Here is a 15,175-nt window from a genome sequence, read left to right as displayed (position 1 = left end):
AAGCCATTCAGATTGCAAATCAGGTGGAAATGGCGGCGCGCAACGTGGCCGAGTTCTCCAACAGTGAAGTGCCTGTGAGAGAGATCAGCGCGCCAAAATGGGAACAAAAACGTCCCGCTGCAAGTAAACAAAGGCAAGGTGAGAGAAAGTCTGAGCAAGCACGAAGATGTTACAGATGTGATTCAGATAAACATATGGCCAATTCCACACAATGCCCTGCTACAAACAAAATATGCAAATCCTGTGGAAAAACTGGGCATTTTGCCAAAGTGTGTCGTTCAGAACAAAAACGTGAAGTGAGGGAGGTCGTTATTCCAGAACTTACTGTTTTATTGCTGAATAATTCTGCCCCAAAAGAGAAGAAAATAATGTGCACTGTAGATTTGGGACTTTCTCCTGCTAACCAGTCATTTGAGATGATAGTAGATACTGGTTCTTCAGTGTCACTGCTGCCGGCTCATGTGTACGAGACCTATTTCAGTCACATACCACTGAAACCTACAAAGGTTCCTCTAGTCACATACTCAAGACAGAGAATCCCAGTACTAGGGAAACTGCATTTACGTGCATTCCATGACGGAAATACTGCCTCAGCTACCCTTTTCATTGTGAAGTCAGGTTCAATACTGCTGGGCCTGGACCTGTTTGAGGCACTGGAAATGGTCATCATGAGAAACAGAGTGGTACTGAAGTCAGAGCACACAGTCAGAGAGATAACAACCCCACCTGCAACTCCTACTACACCGACACCTACTGCATCTGCACCTGTTAATACAGTTTTACCTATGGGCTGTGTTAGGAACGTAGTACACAAAGTAAGAGTGAAAGATGAGGTGAAGCCTGTGCAGCAGAAATTGAGAAGGCTTCCATTCTCAGTCAGAGATGCTGTTTCTGCAGAGTTAAAGCGCCTTTTTGATGCTGACATCATTGAAAAAATAGATGCCTCTCCCTGGGTATCACCGATCGTTGTGACTCAACGAAAGAACTCATCTAAAATAAGGATGTGTACAGACCTCAGGGAGCCTAACAAGGCCGTCATAATGGATTGCTACCCCATTCCACACATGGAGGAGCTCTTCTCAGAACTCAGAGGAGCTACCATATTCTCAACCCTCGACCTGGCTAATGCATACTACCAGCTTCCACTGCATGAGGACAGCAGAGATCTGACTGCTTTCATTACTCACAAGGGACTTTTCAGGTACAAGCGAGTTTGCTATGGGCTAGCATCAGCACCCTCAGCATTTCAGAAGATGATGTCCATGGTGCTGAAAGATTTACCTGGAGTGCAGGCATATCTGGATGATATCATCATTTACTCCTCATGCCGTGCTGAGCATGAAACCCACCTGAAAGCAGTACTGTACCGACTGCAGGAAGCTGGACTAAGTCTCAACACAGATAAATGCAAATTCTACCAGGACAAACTAACGTATCTAGGACACAGCATAAGCAAGGAAGGTCTGCTGCCAAATGATGACCACATTGCAGCTATTCGGGATGCTCCATCACCCAGTGATCCAGTGACTCAGGTCTTTTCTTGGCCTAACATCGTGGTACTCCAAGTTCATACAGAACTATGCAACTGTGGTGGAACCAATGAGAGATGTGCTACGCAGAGCTACATTCACATGGACTGATGAGGCACAGAGTAGTTTTCAGCAGGTTAAACTACTCATCACAGACAGTTCATCACTCGCTCTTTTTGACCCGTCACGGCCCACCATAGTGTCTACAGATGCCTCAGACTATGGCATAGGTGGGGTGCTGACACAGATACATCGTGACAACACTGAAAGAACAGTGGCATTTGCTTCGCGCTCTCTTAGTGCTGCAGAGAGAAAGTACTCTGTGGTAGAAAAAGAAGCTTTGGCCTGTGTGTGGGCTGCAGAGCGTTGGAGAACCTACTTGTGGGGAACAAAGTTCACCTTAAGGACTGATCACCAAGCTTTGACCACACTCTTTGCTACAAAAGGCATGGGGAGAGCTGGTATGAGAGTAGCACGCTGGTCGGCCAGGCTACTCTGCTTCAACTATGATATTGTCTGTTTAAAATGCTAATGTTATGCATGCTGTTCAAGGGGAGAAGTAACTCTTTTTAAGAAGGGGGGAAATGTTGTGTTCGAATATACTCCTGCCAATAGGGGGCGCAGTGTAACCAGAGTATACATACAATGTTGAGAGAAGAAGAGTAAGCCCGGGAGTTGATGCTGTGGCAGTTAAGCATGACGAACAGTAAAGAGTTGAGTACCCGTATCCTCTGTCCCTTGTTTCATTAATTTCTTTCTACTAATACACAACAGTAACAACACTACTCCTGACAGTTAAACCTGATATTTAGTAGGTCTGTTAAGTATTGAATGCTGATAATTCTGACGCAATTTGGCAGGTCAAAGTTGTTTGGGCTCGGATAAAATCGCTCCGTTACTTTCGTCCCGTGTTACTTTCGTCCCGGCTCTCCCTACGTGTATGTGTGGTGTCAGGTGTCAGTATGAGAGGATGACAGCGCGTCTAATTTTGATGTGGCCCAAGAGCCAATCACAATAGAGAGCCGCAGTGACGCATCGTAAAACCCGGAAGTAAGTTACCATTTTTAGCACTTCCGGTTCCTTCCTCAAAAAGCAATGCATTTTTTCCATAGGGTTTTGGAAAATAGCTCGAAATAAGGTCTGTTGTTGACACAAATTTAAGAGGTAATTGACGTGTTGTTCTACGACATTAAATACATCAGCAGTGACCCCACTGGGGATTTTTGAAGAGTTTACGTGTCTGAAAAACGATGGTTGTTACCGAATGGCTGAATAGGACTACAGAAATGGTCGAGGCCGTTGTACGTCATTACGCCGAACACGTAAACACTCCCGCTAAGTTTGTTTCCCCCTATGTTCTACTTAAAAGCAAGTACCTGCCTATCTTTAGTATCTGTATATCTATATCTGACCATTAGAATCTGTATTTTTGAAATTGTCGTTTTTAACACCGTAGTTTTACAAATTATAGAATAATTAATTACCAGTGTTTTCCAATTTTACTCGGCAGTTTGTTTCGTTGGCTAACGTTAGCTAAAGCTAGCGCTACTAGTTAGCTACGCAATGGTTTGTTGCTTTGCTCCGGGTTGCAGCCACAGGTCTTCGCATGAAACGTGCTTGTTCTATCGTTTCCCGGCCAATGTTTTCCAAAGGAGAGTCTGGATTCGTGCCATGAGGTAAGCTGACGTTAAATTTTTGTCCATGTCACGGTGAAATGTAAATAATGGGTAGTGACTGTATCGCCGTTATAGAGATGGCGCTGCTGAAAAGACCGCAACACAAGTAAAGATCATGAATACATCCGATTAAAACCTGTGTGGCTTATATGATAAGTCTTATTAGTACAAGCAGCATAACGTTTCACCATGTAACTCAAGATTGTAGTCAGGGAAATCAGTTTGACATATTGAACTAATAACAAATCACCTCTGGCTGGCAGAGAATTCTCTGCTCCATAGCTTCTCTTGGACGTAAAATCACATGTACATTTTACATTTATATTCAATTTAATATTCCATCCCTCACATACTTTTGTATATATAATAACTTATATTTTGTTTTTCTTGTTATGCTGCTGCAACACAAACATTTCCCAAATTGGGATAAATACAGTAATATCTTATCTTAATTAATTAAGAAATATAACTATTATAATTAGTGTAGCAGCTGACACCTATTTTCAATATGGATTAATCTACCATTTATTTCTTTAGTTCAATTTTCATCTATAAAAATGTAAAAATAGTGAAAATGTTCACGAGACTTATCAAAGTGCAAGGTTATATCTTTAGATGTTTTGTTTTAGCCTATGTACTGTATGTCTTAATGCTCTTACAGTATATGTGACGGTGTGACTTCCATGAAACTATATTTTATATCTTCCCAACAGACGAGCTGACAGAAAACCTAACACTCTAACAACCGCAACATTGCAAAGGCGAGTAAATGTAAATTAAAAACAATTCACAATTTTATTATTTCTTCTTCTTTCTTGCAGTGAGGTGAAGCTGACCTTGCACTTGGTGCCAGTAAGGATGTTCCTCACGCAGGCTGAATGTTTCTCCTTCCTTACTGACACAGAAGCCCTTGATTTGCAATGCTTCACTAATTGTCATTTCCCTTGCTCCGTAGGGACACTTTACCTCCAGCACAGCGGAAGACCCTACCAGACCATCTGGAGATGCCCCCAACATTCCTGATTGGGAGAGCCACAAATCTGACTCATGGACCTGCATCTGAGTTGCAGTGGTGAATGCCCTGACGCCCTCACATTAATTCATAGTCCCCCACTGTACAGACAAAACACCATCAAGGGCCTGTCGTTGCCCTAGCACCCTGGCAATAAAGGAAGCAGTCACACACTTTGACCTCAGGACAGCTCCAAAGTTGCTGGCAGTCAACCTTCCTTTCCTGAAAAAATGCCAGTTTGGGCTGGTTCGCTGACCAGTGGTAGCCACCTGAATTGCCCTCTGTTGCTCTTCAGACAATGCCATGCTTGCCACAATTGCCTCAGGTCCCTGATGCCCAACAGATTTGATAATTTCAGGAACAGTAAGTGTTTCCAAGCTGTAGTGTTCCTCTTCTGGCTCGGGGGAGAGAAGCCAAGAAATTCCTGAGAACCTGCCCCCGAGTCTGTCCCTCAGCCAGTCACGATCTTCGGCTCTCTTGTCAGCGGGTTAAATTAGTTATTGGTTTCAACAGTCACATTAAAACAGGTACTAAATCAGCCTACTATCACCTAAAGAACATATCTAGGATTAAAAGACTAATGTCACTGCAGGATTTGGAAAAACGTGTCCATGCTTTTATCTTCAGTAGACTGGACTACTGCAATGGTGTCTTCACAGGTCTCACAAAAAAATCTATTAGAAAGCTGCAGCTGATTCAGAACACCGCTGCTCGAGTCCTCACTAACACTAAGAAAGTGGATCACATCACTCCTGTTCTGAAGTCTTTACACTGGCTTCCTGTGTGTCAAAGAATAGATTTCAAAATACTGCTGCTGTTTATAAAGCACTGAATGGTTTAGGACCAAAATGCATTTCTGACCTCCTGCTAAATGATGAACCATCCAGATCTCTCAGGTCTTCAGGGACTGGTCAGCTTTCTGTCCCCAGAGTCAGAACTAAACATGGTAAAGCAGCTTTCAGTTATTATGCTCCAAATATCTGGAACAAACTCCCAGAAACCTGCAGGTCCGCTGCAACTTACTACTTTTAAATCCAGGCTGAGGACTTTTCTTTTTGTCGCTGCTCTTAATTGAACTATTAATATCTTAGACTGCACTGTAACTTTTATCCATGTATTTTTTCTTTTAATGTTTATTTTATTAGCTTTTCTTTTTAATGACTGATTTTAAATGCCATTTTCTTAATGTCTTTCATTTTTTGTAAAGCACTTTGAATTGCCTTGTGTTGAAAAGTGCTATATAAATAAACTTGCCTTGCCTAATAAAGATTTCATGTGACACATAAAATTGATTTGTTGATGGGAATTAATGTGAATAAATTAACTCGGTCTTAAAAGGTTAACGGTACTCTTGCTATCACTACTCACCGACACTATAAACCTTGTCCCTCATGCTAGCCCTGACAACACCGGTAAGCACACCTTCATCTAGGCTGCACTGTAACGTGTCCTGACTTGTAGTGGTTCTCTCCTCTATCTACACTCTTCTTGTCATCTTTGTAAAACTATATCAGACTGGTAATTGACACAGCCATGACTTCTAGTTAAATTCATTGTGGCTAAAATGAAAAGCGTTGTTAAAATATGCAAGCACGCGAAAGTCAAATTCAGCTTTATTGTCAAAAATTCTACATGTGTTATACATCCAGAAATATCGAAATATCGTTTCCCACAGTGTGACATGTATACATAAAACAAAAAGGGCCTAGATAAATGTGGTATACATTAAACAAAACGGGCCTAGATAACCGGGGTATACAGTTTAAAATGTTAATATATTTAAAGTTTTCAAAGTGCAGTTTCAGTGCAAGTCAGTTGAAACGATCTTAAGTTGGCGTGACGTTGAAGTCGTGCGACCCTGCTGCTGTACTGGCTTGTAGTTCGTTTATAGCATAACGTTAGCATTTTGCTTCTGCCGACTAGATTTATTATTCAAAAATTATAAAAGTAGGGTTGACATGTGGATATTATCCGGCTGAACAAAACGTGATCCATCTCTTAAATATGTGTCAACCACAGACCTTATTTCGAGCTATTTTCCAAAATCCTATGGAGAAATTGCATTGCGTTTTAGACGAAGGAACCGGAAGAAGTGTACTTCCGGGTTTAAGGACGCATCACTGCGGCTCTCTATAATACCTGCGATGCAGTGAACCAATCACCTTTGAGGAGGAGAAAACCTATCGTTGATTAAACACTATCCAGTGTTTCCCCTACCATTGTCTTGGAGGGGCGCTGCGCTCAGCCAACGGAGCCCCGCGCCCCCCTGAAATTCAAGGTGTTTAAAAAATATATATACATTTTTTTTTAAAATATATATAGCACCAAATTGCAAATAATCTATAACTACTGTCACTTTTCACATTGAACATGTGCTCTTTTATTAAATAAACTAAACACTTTCATTTTAAGTTGTGAATTTAGTGTTTTTGACCAAACACTGATGCATTAATCAATAACAATAATCCACAGCTCCTCTCTCTGCTCCAGAGGATTAAAAAAAAAATATATCCCAATGCCACAAAAATGCATCAGTGACGTGGTTGAAATCTTGTCTCCAGAAAACAAAAAACTGAAACAAGCGGTAACAGTGACTGTGTGTTTGATGTGGCTCTTTGCAGTAACATAGAACAAATGTGGCTCTTAACCTCTGACTGGTTGGCCACCCCTGCTCTAATGTATGTAGATATTATAAGAAATGTGCAGAATTTGACAGTTTAATGGTGGAGGTATACACACATATTGATAGATGTCTTGTAATGCACTGTTGAGGAACCTGTGACCCAAGATTTTCATTCATTGCATAACTACACCGTAGTTGTGTATGATATGTCAATAAACCTTAGAGCATCTTGAAATCTTGAAAGGGATGTGCAAAATAGCAATTATACAGTCTTTAATTCACTATTAGAAGAGAATAACGAGTAATTAATATACTTTATAGAGATCTGCCGATAAATGTTTAGTCTTCTCAAGCACCAACTATCAAATATCTCTCCTGATTGTTGGCACTTGACTATCACCTATCCCTGCATTTTTTTTTTCAGGTGTAACTAAAGTCTGCTTTAAGGGTTGTTTATATTTCACATCATTAATCAGAATCTGCAAAGTAACTAAAATAAATGTAGTGGAGTAAAAATACCAGGTTAACCTCTGAATTGTACACTGTAAGCCCAAATAAGTAAAATTAACTCAAAAAGAATTAGGGCAACTGATTGCCTCAAGTATTTTAAGTTAATCAACTCAAAACTTACAATTTTCAAGAACTTAAATAATTTGATTAAATGCTACATGTACCTATTTATTACAGTAAAATTAAAATGGCTTATTAAGTCAACTCAAATATGTTCAGGTACTGTGATTTAAACATTTGAATTCACCTCTACTAATGGATTAAGTTACCAGAACTTAAAAAAACAAGTACTCAAACAGTCTTTTTTTTTGGGTTAACAGAACTCAATATTTATTATTTCAACCAAACCAAACACATTGACTTAGTCAACTCAAAATCACATAACTTAAAACTTAAAAACATTGACACAACTGATTGCCTCAATTTAATCGAGTGCAACTAACTTGAACAGCTTTACTAAATTTCTTATTTTCTAGCCCTCCTATTTAACATGCTGTGCTGTTAACATTTGACATATTGGCAGTAAAATAAGTAATCATAAAAAAAAATAAAAAAATGCAAAGGCAATTGTACTTCTGGCACATTTTGGTTAAAACCTGAATAGGGCAACAACTTTGATAAAATCACAATGACAGTATGAACCCTTTCACTCTAAAACTCTAAAATGTAAATGAATTACATTAACAAGTATCAAATCTTCATCTGGATGAGTTAAAGTGCAGCAACAACAACAAACAAACAAACAAACAAACGCATAAATACACATTCACATGATTAATGCCGGTTAATCAGAAATATTTGCTATTATTAAAGTGCAAACAATCATCCCTCAAAATCAAAGATACTTTGATGTGAACAATGGTAAACAGTAAACATTTTACATTAATACAACATGTACAAGTAAAAGGGAACATTAAGCAGCTTGACCGCCTGGCTGAAAACCTGCAACAACTGGTACAGCAACTTTCTTAAGACATTTTTATTTCAGAAGGAAATCACTTTGAAGTAGAGGGAAAATGCCTTAAAATGCCTCACTCCACACCTGTTTTTCAGATGGATTTCTACACATGCATCAGCAAGTCATTCTTGAGGGTCTGCAACTTGGGCGACAATTTAACATCTTCCAGACCAAGTAAAACCTTCTGAGTGAACTCGAAAGTGTTTGTCAGTCCTTTGGGATAGCTGAGGTGTAGTGCATAAATTAGTCCAAACATTACCAGGAATGCATCTGCAAGTCTAGGGAGGCTGACCACAATGTCATTTTCGATGACAACAGAGATGGTCACAGGCTGATATAGCACTTGACTTGTGCCATTGTCACTGGTGACAGTAAGGAGGGCCACTGAAACACCTCCAAGCTCTGGTTCGGACTCTTCCTAAATGAATGAAAGAGAGATAATAATCACAAACTGGGGGTTGGTCATGCATTACATTACATTAAATGTTACTTGTTATATGTCAGATTCCTCCGCGTACCACTAGCGGGAGCTGGCGTAATAAATAACAAAGAAGAGCTTTGACCAGCACTTTTCTAATTTTGTCCGGAAGATTCAAACTTTAACGGACATGTTGACCGATGAAAAAAAATCGAACTGAAACTCTGCCGCACGGTCCCCTCGTTCCTTGGAAGAGGCGGAGAGGTGGGTGTTTGTCATCTGTGGACTACCAGAGAGAATTACAGCGAGGGAGGGATTGCAATGAATAACAGCAGCAGGAGCAAACACTTGCCTCGGGGAGGGAGAAAAAGAGCCACAGCGGAGAATAAAAAGAAGTAACCATGGCAAACATGCAAACATTTCCCTGATAGGTGGAGAGTTACCCATATAGGCGGAGCTCCTCGTTCCTGACGTCAGAGGTATTTCAAATCTGTATCAGTCTGTATCAGATCCGTTTTTAGAGATTTGGGTATGGAGTAAAAGAGAGAGGGTTGTGTTTTCTGACACTTGGTGAGTTCCCTGACACACCAGGGACACATATTCATTATAAAAGACGTACAAAAGTGCATTTTGCATGATAGGTCTCCTTTAACTTTAGTATCACTTCAAAAAAAAAAAAATATTCAGTTCATTTGTATTTGGGTGAAGGAAAACAGACCAAAACCTCTGCAAATCACACAAACTATATGGATGGATAGACAGAACCAGGATAAGTGCAACAAAATATTTGTATTTTAATGAACTATTCACTTAATATAGAATGGTACTGTTAATTAATTAAGGAGACTCACTGTGCAGCTTCGGAAAAATCCAGAGGTGTCCTCTTGCAGATACACAGGAGGGGCATGGATAACGGTGGTACGCCTGGTGTTGATGTCATGTAATTCCTATAACGATAAAAATCCAACAATCCAATCAGAACATATATCCACACATAAACTGTTCACATCTTTAATGCAATCAGACAAATAGCAAAAACAAAGTGGGCTAATTGTAAAATTCAAAATATATATTTTTAATCTCTCCAACGTTAGATGTTCAACCTTTGAATTGTAAAATAATCTCTTTACCTGTTCATCGTGGATTTTTCAAAATTTCAGCCAAAGCCTCAGCTGTCTTCCCAGTTTTGGACGCCTTCCGTCTAAATATGGCCATCAGTCGAGGAAGATGGCGGTCAAAAGCAGCGTAGAAGGTGTTCGGCAGATTCTGTTTTGTAATCCGTTGGAACTCTGCATACACCTATTTAAAAAACAGAGCAGAAGGACAATACAGCAATGTCAATTATTCAGTTCAAAATAAATCAAACTAGGTTAAAGTGGTATCCTCCTTACAAATAGGTAATAGATCCTCCAAGTTTGACCAGTCAGTTCCTTCCCTGTGGCAAGAACGAGAACTTCCTGTTCTTTTCCTTGCATTACATTACACCACAGGGAAGGAGCTGGAACTTTGAAGATCTATGACACTTCTATATAAAGCAAATAGCCACTATAAGAGTCACAGAATGTGCCATATGTTATCAATAAAGAAGAAAACAGGAAAAAGAGAGCTAATCCATATTACCTCAGACTCCATTTTGAGAGCAGGCCAGAGGTCCATGAGCTCGTTCACTGGCGGGCATGTCCTCACTATGGTCTGTCGCCGCAGTGCAAATGTGGTGTGCATCATCTTGCCATCAAGTTTGGCCAGACTATAATACATTTCTAATGTTAAATAAATGAAAAATATTCAGTTAATACATTTACAGTTTATTATTTATCTAAGTTCTTAAACTCAACAAGTACTATACTTACAATTTTGAGATACTTGTAATTTACTTAAGTATGTAAATGTTTTGCTACTTTGTTTTTCTACTCTACAATTCAGAGGTAAAAGGTGTACTTTTCCTCCACTACATGTATTTAATACCTTTAGTTACTTTACAGATGTGGATGAATGATGTGAAATATAATCAAGTGTTAAATCAGACTTTAGTTCCACCTGGAATAAATCCACAAGCTACCCTGCAGTACACAAGTCATTCAAACTAGCTGCACCTTTACCAGCTTTGAGAACACTTTAATGATCAATCATTATAAAACATATCATATATATTATTCTGAAATGGACCAATCTGCACAATGACTATTTTTACTGTCGCTACTTTCAATATATTTTGATGAATACTTTTCTACTTTTACTTGAGGAATATTTTGAATGCAGTACTTTTACTGTAACAGAGTATTCCTACACTCTGGTACTTCTACTTTTACTCAAGTACAATATCTGAGTACTTCTATTTTTACTCAAGTACAAGATCTGAGTACTTCTACTTTTACTCAAGTACAAGATCTGAGTACTTCTACTTTTACTCAAGCTGCTGAAGTTAGACCCTCGTCGCGGAGCAGCAGAGTTCACCTTCATCACCAATGTGTATTTTAACTAGTGATAATTAACTTGTATTTCTAAACAACACATCTTACATTCAATTTGAAATACACAAGGGATACACTTTATGTTTTTAACTATCAGTTTAACTGTTTTCAACCACTTTTAACAGTTATTCTTAACATGAACATGAACAGATATTGCAGTCAGCATGTAGCAGCACTACAGCTAATGAAACAAATTAAATAACTAAAAGAGAGTGGTTTTAAGTAAAAGAAGAGCAACGCTCTTTTAATATTTAGCTATGCTATGAGCTTCTGTTCTATTGAACTAACACGTGGTGTTAGCCGTTAGCTTCTGCTAGCGTTTAGCATCAACTCACAGCTAGAGCTAGCTAGCATCGCTAGCATCGCTAGCTCGCGATTAGCATAAGCTAATGTGCACCAAAGCACATCAAAAACATTAGAGATCACTTTCATAACCCCGATTGGTTTTTAAATGAAATGTATCTCATAATAAACAACAAAAACTGACTGTCATTGTCATATTAGTAGGCTAGCCCTTCAGTGCTAACAAGGAGCTAACAGCCTCAACTCACCGGAGACACAGGCTGTCGTCTTCTAGTTCGGGTTCACACAGGGGTTCTTGCAGGTCAGAGTTTGTCAACTGATATAGTTGAGAGTACAAATAACACTTTAAAAAAATATACTATTAATATACTAGGAGCTGTTCAACTTATGGTGTTCACAGGGAAAGAGAGAGAGAGAGAGAGAGAGAGGCGAGTGATTCGCATTTTGCGCCATTCATCATTACCCTGGGTGTACATTCTAGAGTGCTCCGTGCAGAAACAACATTTATTCATACATCTAAATGACATAAAGGGGTCTAGTAGCCCTATATTTCATATGGGTTACATAAGCTACTGCTTAATACATTCTTAAACATCCATTGGGGAAATGTTAGTATGGTAAATGATGAGTTATGAAGGATTATTTGAATTATTTGAAGGATTAAAGTAACGTGTTATGGCAGGAAAGTTAAATCTGGTATATTCATTTTAATGTCACCTTATATATATTCATGTGTGTTAAATTTGAAGGGACAAAGTATATTTTCCCTCCCCAATATATTGAGGTGAAGTCTTTGTGTTTAGAGAGGGATGCAAGCAGGGGACATACTAATTTGGGGATAGCTCCAAAACTCTGGAATGTTTCCCTCATAAAAGAAGAGTGTGCGTTACACATGCTTGGGGCAAATATGTGTGTTTTCATTGCAGTAAATATATGTTGTTGGAGATTTTGAGGATGTTGCAAACCAACCTCGTCTCCGCGTGTCGTTTGACAAGCTGGGTGAATTCGGGAGAAGGGAGGGATTAAGAAACACCAGAATACAAGTGAAACAATAATCCTGCTTTTAATGATATACAGTAACGATACAAAATACAAAGAAATCACGAAGCACTCTGCAGAGTACTCCGGGCTCAGGTTCTACCACCCGTGTGAGACAGGTCTCAGGAACGGCCAGTGAAAAACAAGAGCGCGAACCAAAGGAAAACACAGTCTTTCATACTAAAACACAGGAGGAGGAGGTGTACGTGCTTTCCCCCAGAGGTCATCTTATTGGCAGAGACCAACACATGGCCTGTCGCACCCAATCAGTGCGACACAGCAGCTTGTAGCCAGCACACACACATCTCCTTTATGGCCCTTGGTCCCTGAGTCCATCTTCCCGCCTCCTGACTGCCACACACAAGTTAAAAGTATGTTTTAAGATATAGTTGTTATAGTTGGCTAAATATACGTAATACATGTTAATTACTTTCATATCAATAACAACGAGGAACACATTACCTATGCTCTTAAGCAGTATTAGAGATGCTTTTCAAATAGTCAAACTTCTCACAGGCTTACCTATGGCCCTTCCATTTGTTTGAGCTATTGTTCACATCTTTACTTCAAATAAAAGGTTTCACATTGTATATTTCCAGCTTCCTTTACACATACTGCTATTATTAACACAAAGTAACTAACCACACACCTCTATTGAAAACAAGTCGATTCCCCTGACAATTGACCTGCTGAACCTCTTCGGAATGTGTCCCTCCCCCACCTCTCTCGTCCCTGTCATAAAAAACTGCTTCCATTTCATATAGAGTAATAAAAGATGTTTAAGCTAATTTCTCCACAATGTTTCTAGCCATTTAGTACCCACACATGAAAGAATAAGAACAGAGGTATAGTTGACCAGTAATCATGTAGCATTTATATTTACTTCAATGAAAACACATACACATCTGCTACAAGATTGTGTCACGCACACCCTTTTTTACGAGGGAAGCATTCCAGAGCCTCGGCACTATCTCCAAATAAGGGTGTCCCATGCTCCCATCTCTTCTCTAAGCACACAGAATTCACCTCAATATATTGGGGGAGGAAAGGATACTTTGTCCCTTCAAATTTAACACACATGAACATATATAAGGTGACACCAAAATGAATATACCAGATTTTACTTTCCTGTCATACCCCGTTACTTTAATACTTCAAATAATTCAAATAATCCTTCAATTCCCCCTTTTTGGTCTCGCATTAACGAGACCAACACACATAAGACATTTGAAACAAACTACTGTCATTCTTTGATACTGTGTCTGTCCCCCTTCATTAAACCTTTGAGAACAGAAAACAACCTCCAATGACAGTGAAGAAACTATCAGAGTGAGAGCCTGAGTGCCAGACAGCAGCATCCTTGCGTGTTGTTGAATCCTCAGGGCCCCCCCCCCCCCTCAGCGGAATACGCCAACAAGGGCAGCTGATAGGGAGGGGGAGATGCGGCCTTTCCTTCAAAGGTGGAACTGATGAATCTGATCAGAGAGAAGTAGACTCCTCTGCTGCCTCGAGAAGTCCCCCAGCCCGCTGACGCCTCCTTCCAAGTCGTCTGCTGTAGGGATGTCCGCGAGGTCCTTCTCCTCCAGTCCGCTGATGCCTGCTTCCAAGTCGTCTGCTGTAGGGATGTCCGCGAGGTCCTTCCTGATGTCCTCCAAGGTCCTAGCCGGAGTGTTCCTCGCCGCACACTGGCTCCAGTAGTACCAGATGTCCCCCTTTGCTCCTCGGCGGACGGCATGAGATTCTGTAGAGGCCGGAGAACCTGGGGTTGAGTCACGTAGGCCTGACGACCTTCAGCCAGACGAACTCCGCTGTGTCGGCCTCCTGCTCCTCGGGTCCCCCTTTTGGCGTCAGCAACCTGTGTGGAGAAATCTGATACCCACCCCTCAAGTCTACGCTCAGGGCTTCTGGGCCCTCAGGTGTTTGACCCACCGTTGGTAGGCCGCTTCAGAATTCTAATACTTGGCCTGTGTCAACAAAATAAACCCCAACATCTTCAGGTGAACTAAATAACATATCTCAATAGCTCTGAATTCCTGACAAGCATCTGTGTTATTATAAATGAAATCCTTGAGATCCCATTTAAAATCTAAATATAATATGAACTGCTAATGTTTCTGGTAAAGAAACACACTAATGTTATGGATTAAAAACAACTAAAATCATGATACTGACAAAGTGAATAATTTCCAGGCGAGACTGCTTCTACCTGTCACTGCTTGGATATTATCAAGCTGAAAAATGAATACAGAAATCCAACATACTGTCATCCAATGTCTTTCTATTATGACTTTAAATTAAATGTACATTCCCCTAATGATCTAAACAGTCTATGGCTTTTACTTCTTTACCAGGCTAGTTACAAGATGTTGTCTAAATTAAATTCTATCTCATTACATTACTATGTTTTAACTTAGCTGTAATATGTTCTTTCTACATTTCAAACCTCAGTTACTTTAATACCTGTTGAAATATTACAAAATTGTTTTCATTATCACAGTTCACCTTCTCATTCTCATTCTGGAATTACCTCTCTCAGTAGCCCCTCGGCCACTGATTCTGCATCTGTGTTACCTGTTATAACTCAATCAATATTAGAAACATGTCAACATTAATCAAACATTATCTTATCCCCAGATA

General features: G+C 39.8%; 1 protein-coding gene and 1 long non-coding RNA gene across 2 annotated transcripts in view; both read right to left on the bottom strand.

Annotated features, from left to right (window-relative positions):
* LOC307039612 (polypeptide N-acetylgalactosaminyltransferase 18-like) overlaps window positions 1–15,175 on the bottom strand; it is a 448,297-nt gene that overhangs the window by 49,800 nt on the left and 383,322 nt on the right. The gene's annotated exons all lie outside the window — the stretch shown is intronic.
* Window positions 7,658–11,963, bottom strand: LOC307041592. Its single transcript, XR_013808807.1, has 5 exons — window positions 11,749–11,963; window positions 10,347–10,486; window positions 9,857–10,025; window positions 9,578–9,673; window positions 7,658–8,726 (listed from the first exon to the last, which is right to left on the bottom strand). It is a non-coding gene; the product is annotated as an uncharacterized lncRNA (long non-coding RNA).

The sequence above is a fragment of the Notothenia rossii genome (genome assembly GCF_949606895.1).
Source record: "Notothenia rossii genome assembly, chromosome: 5".
NCBI lineage: Eukaryota > Metazoa > Chordata > Actinopteri > Perciformes > Nototheniidae > Notothenia > Notothenia rossii.
The sequence above is the reverse complement of the archived record's forward strand: the minus strand, read 5'-3'. Positions and strand labels throughout refer to the sequence as shown.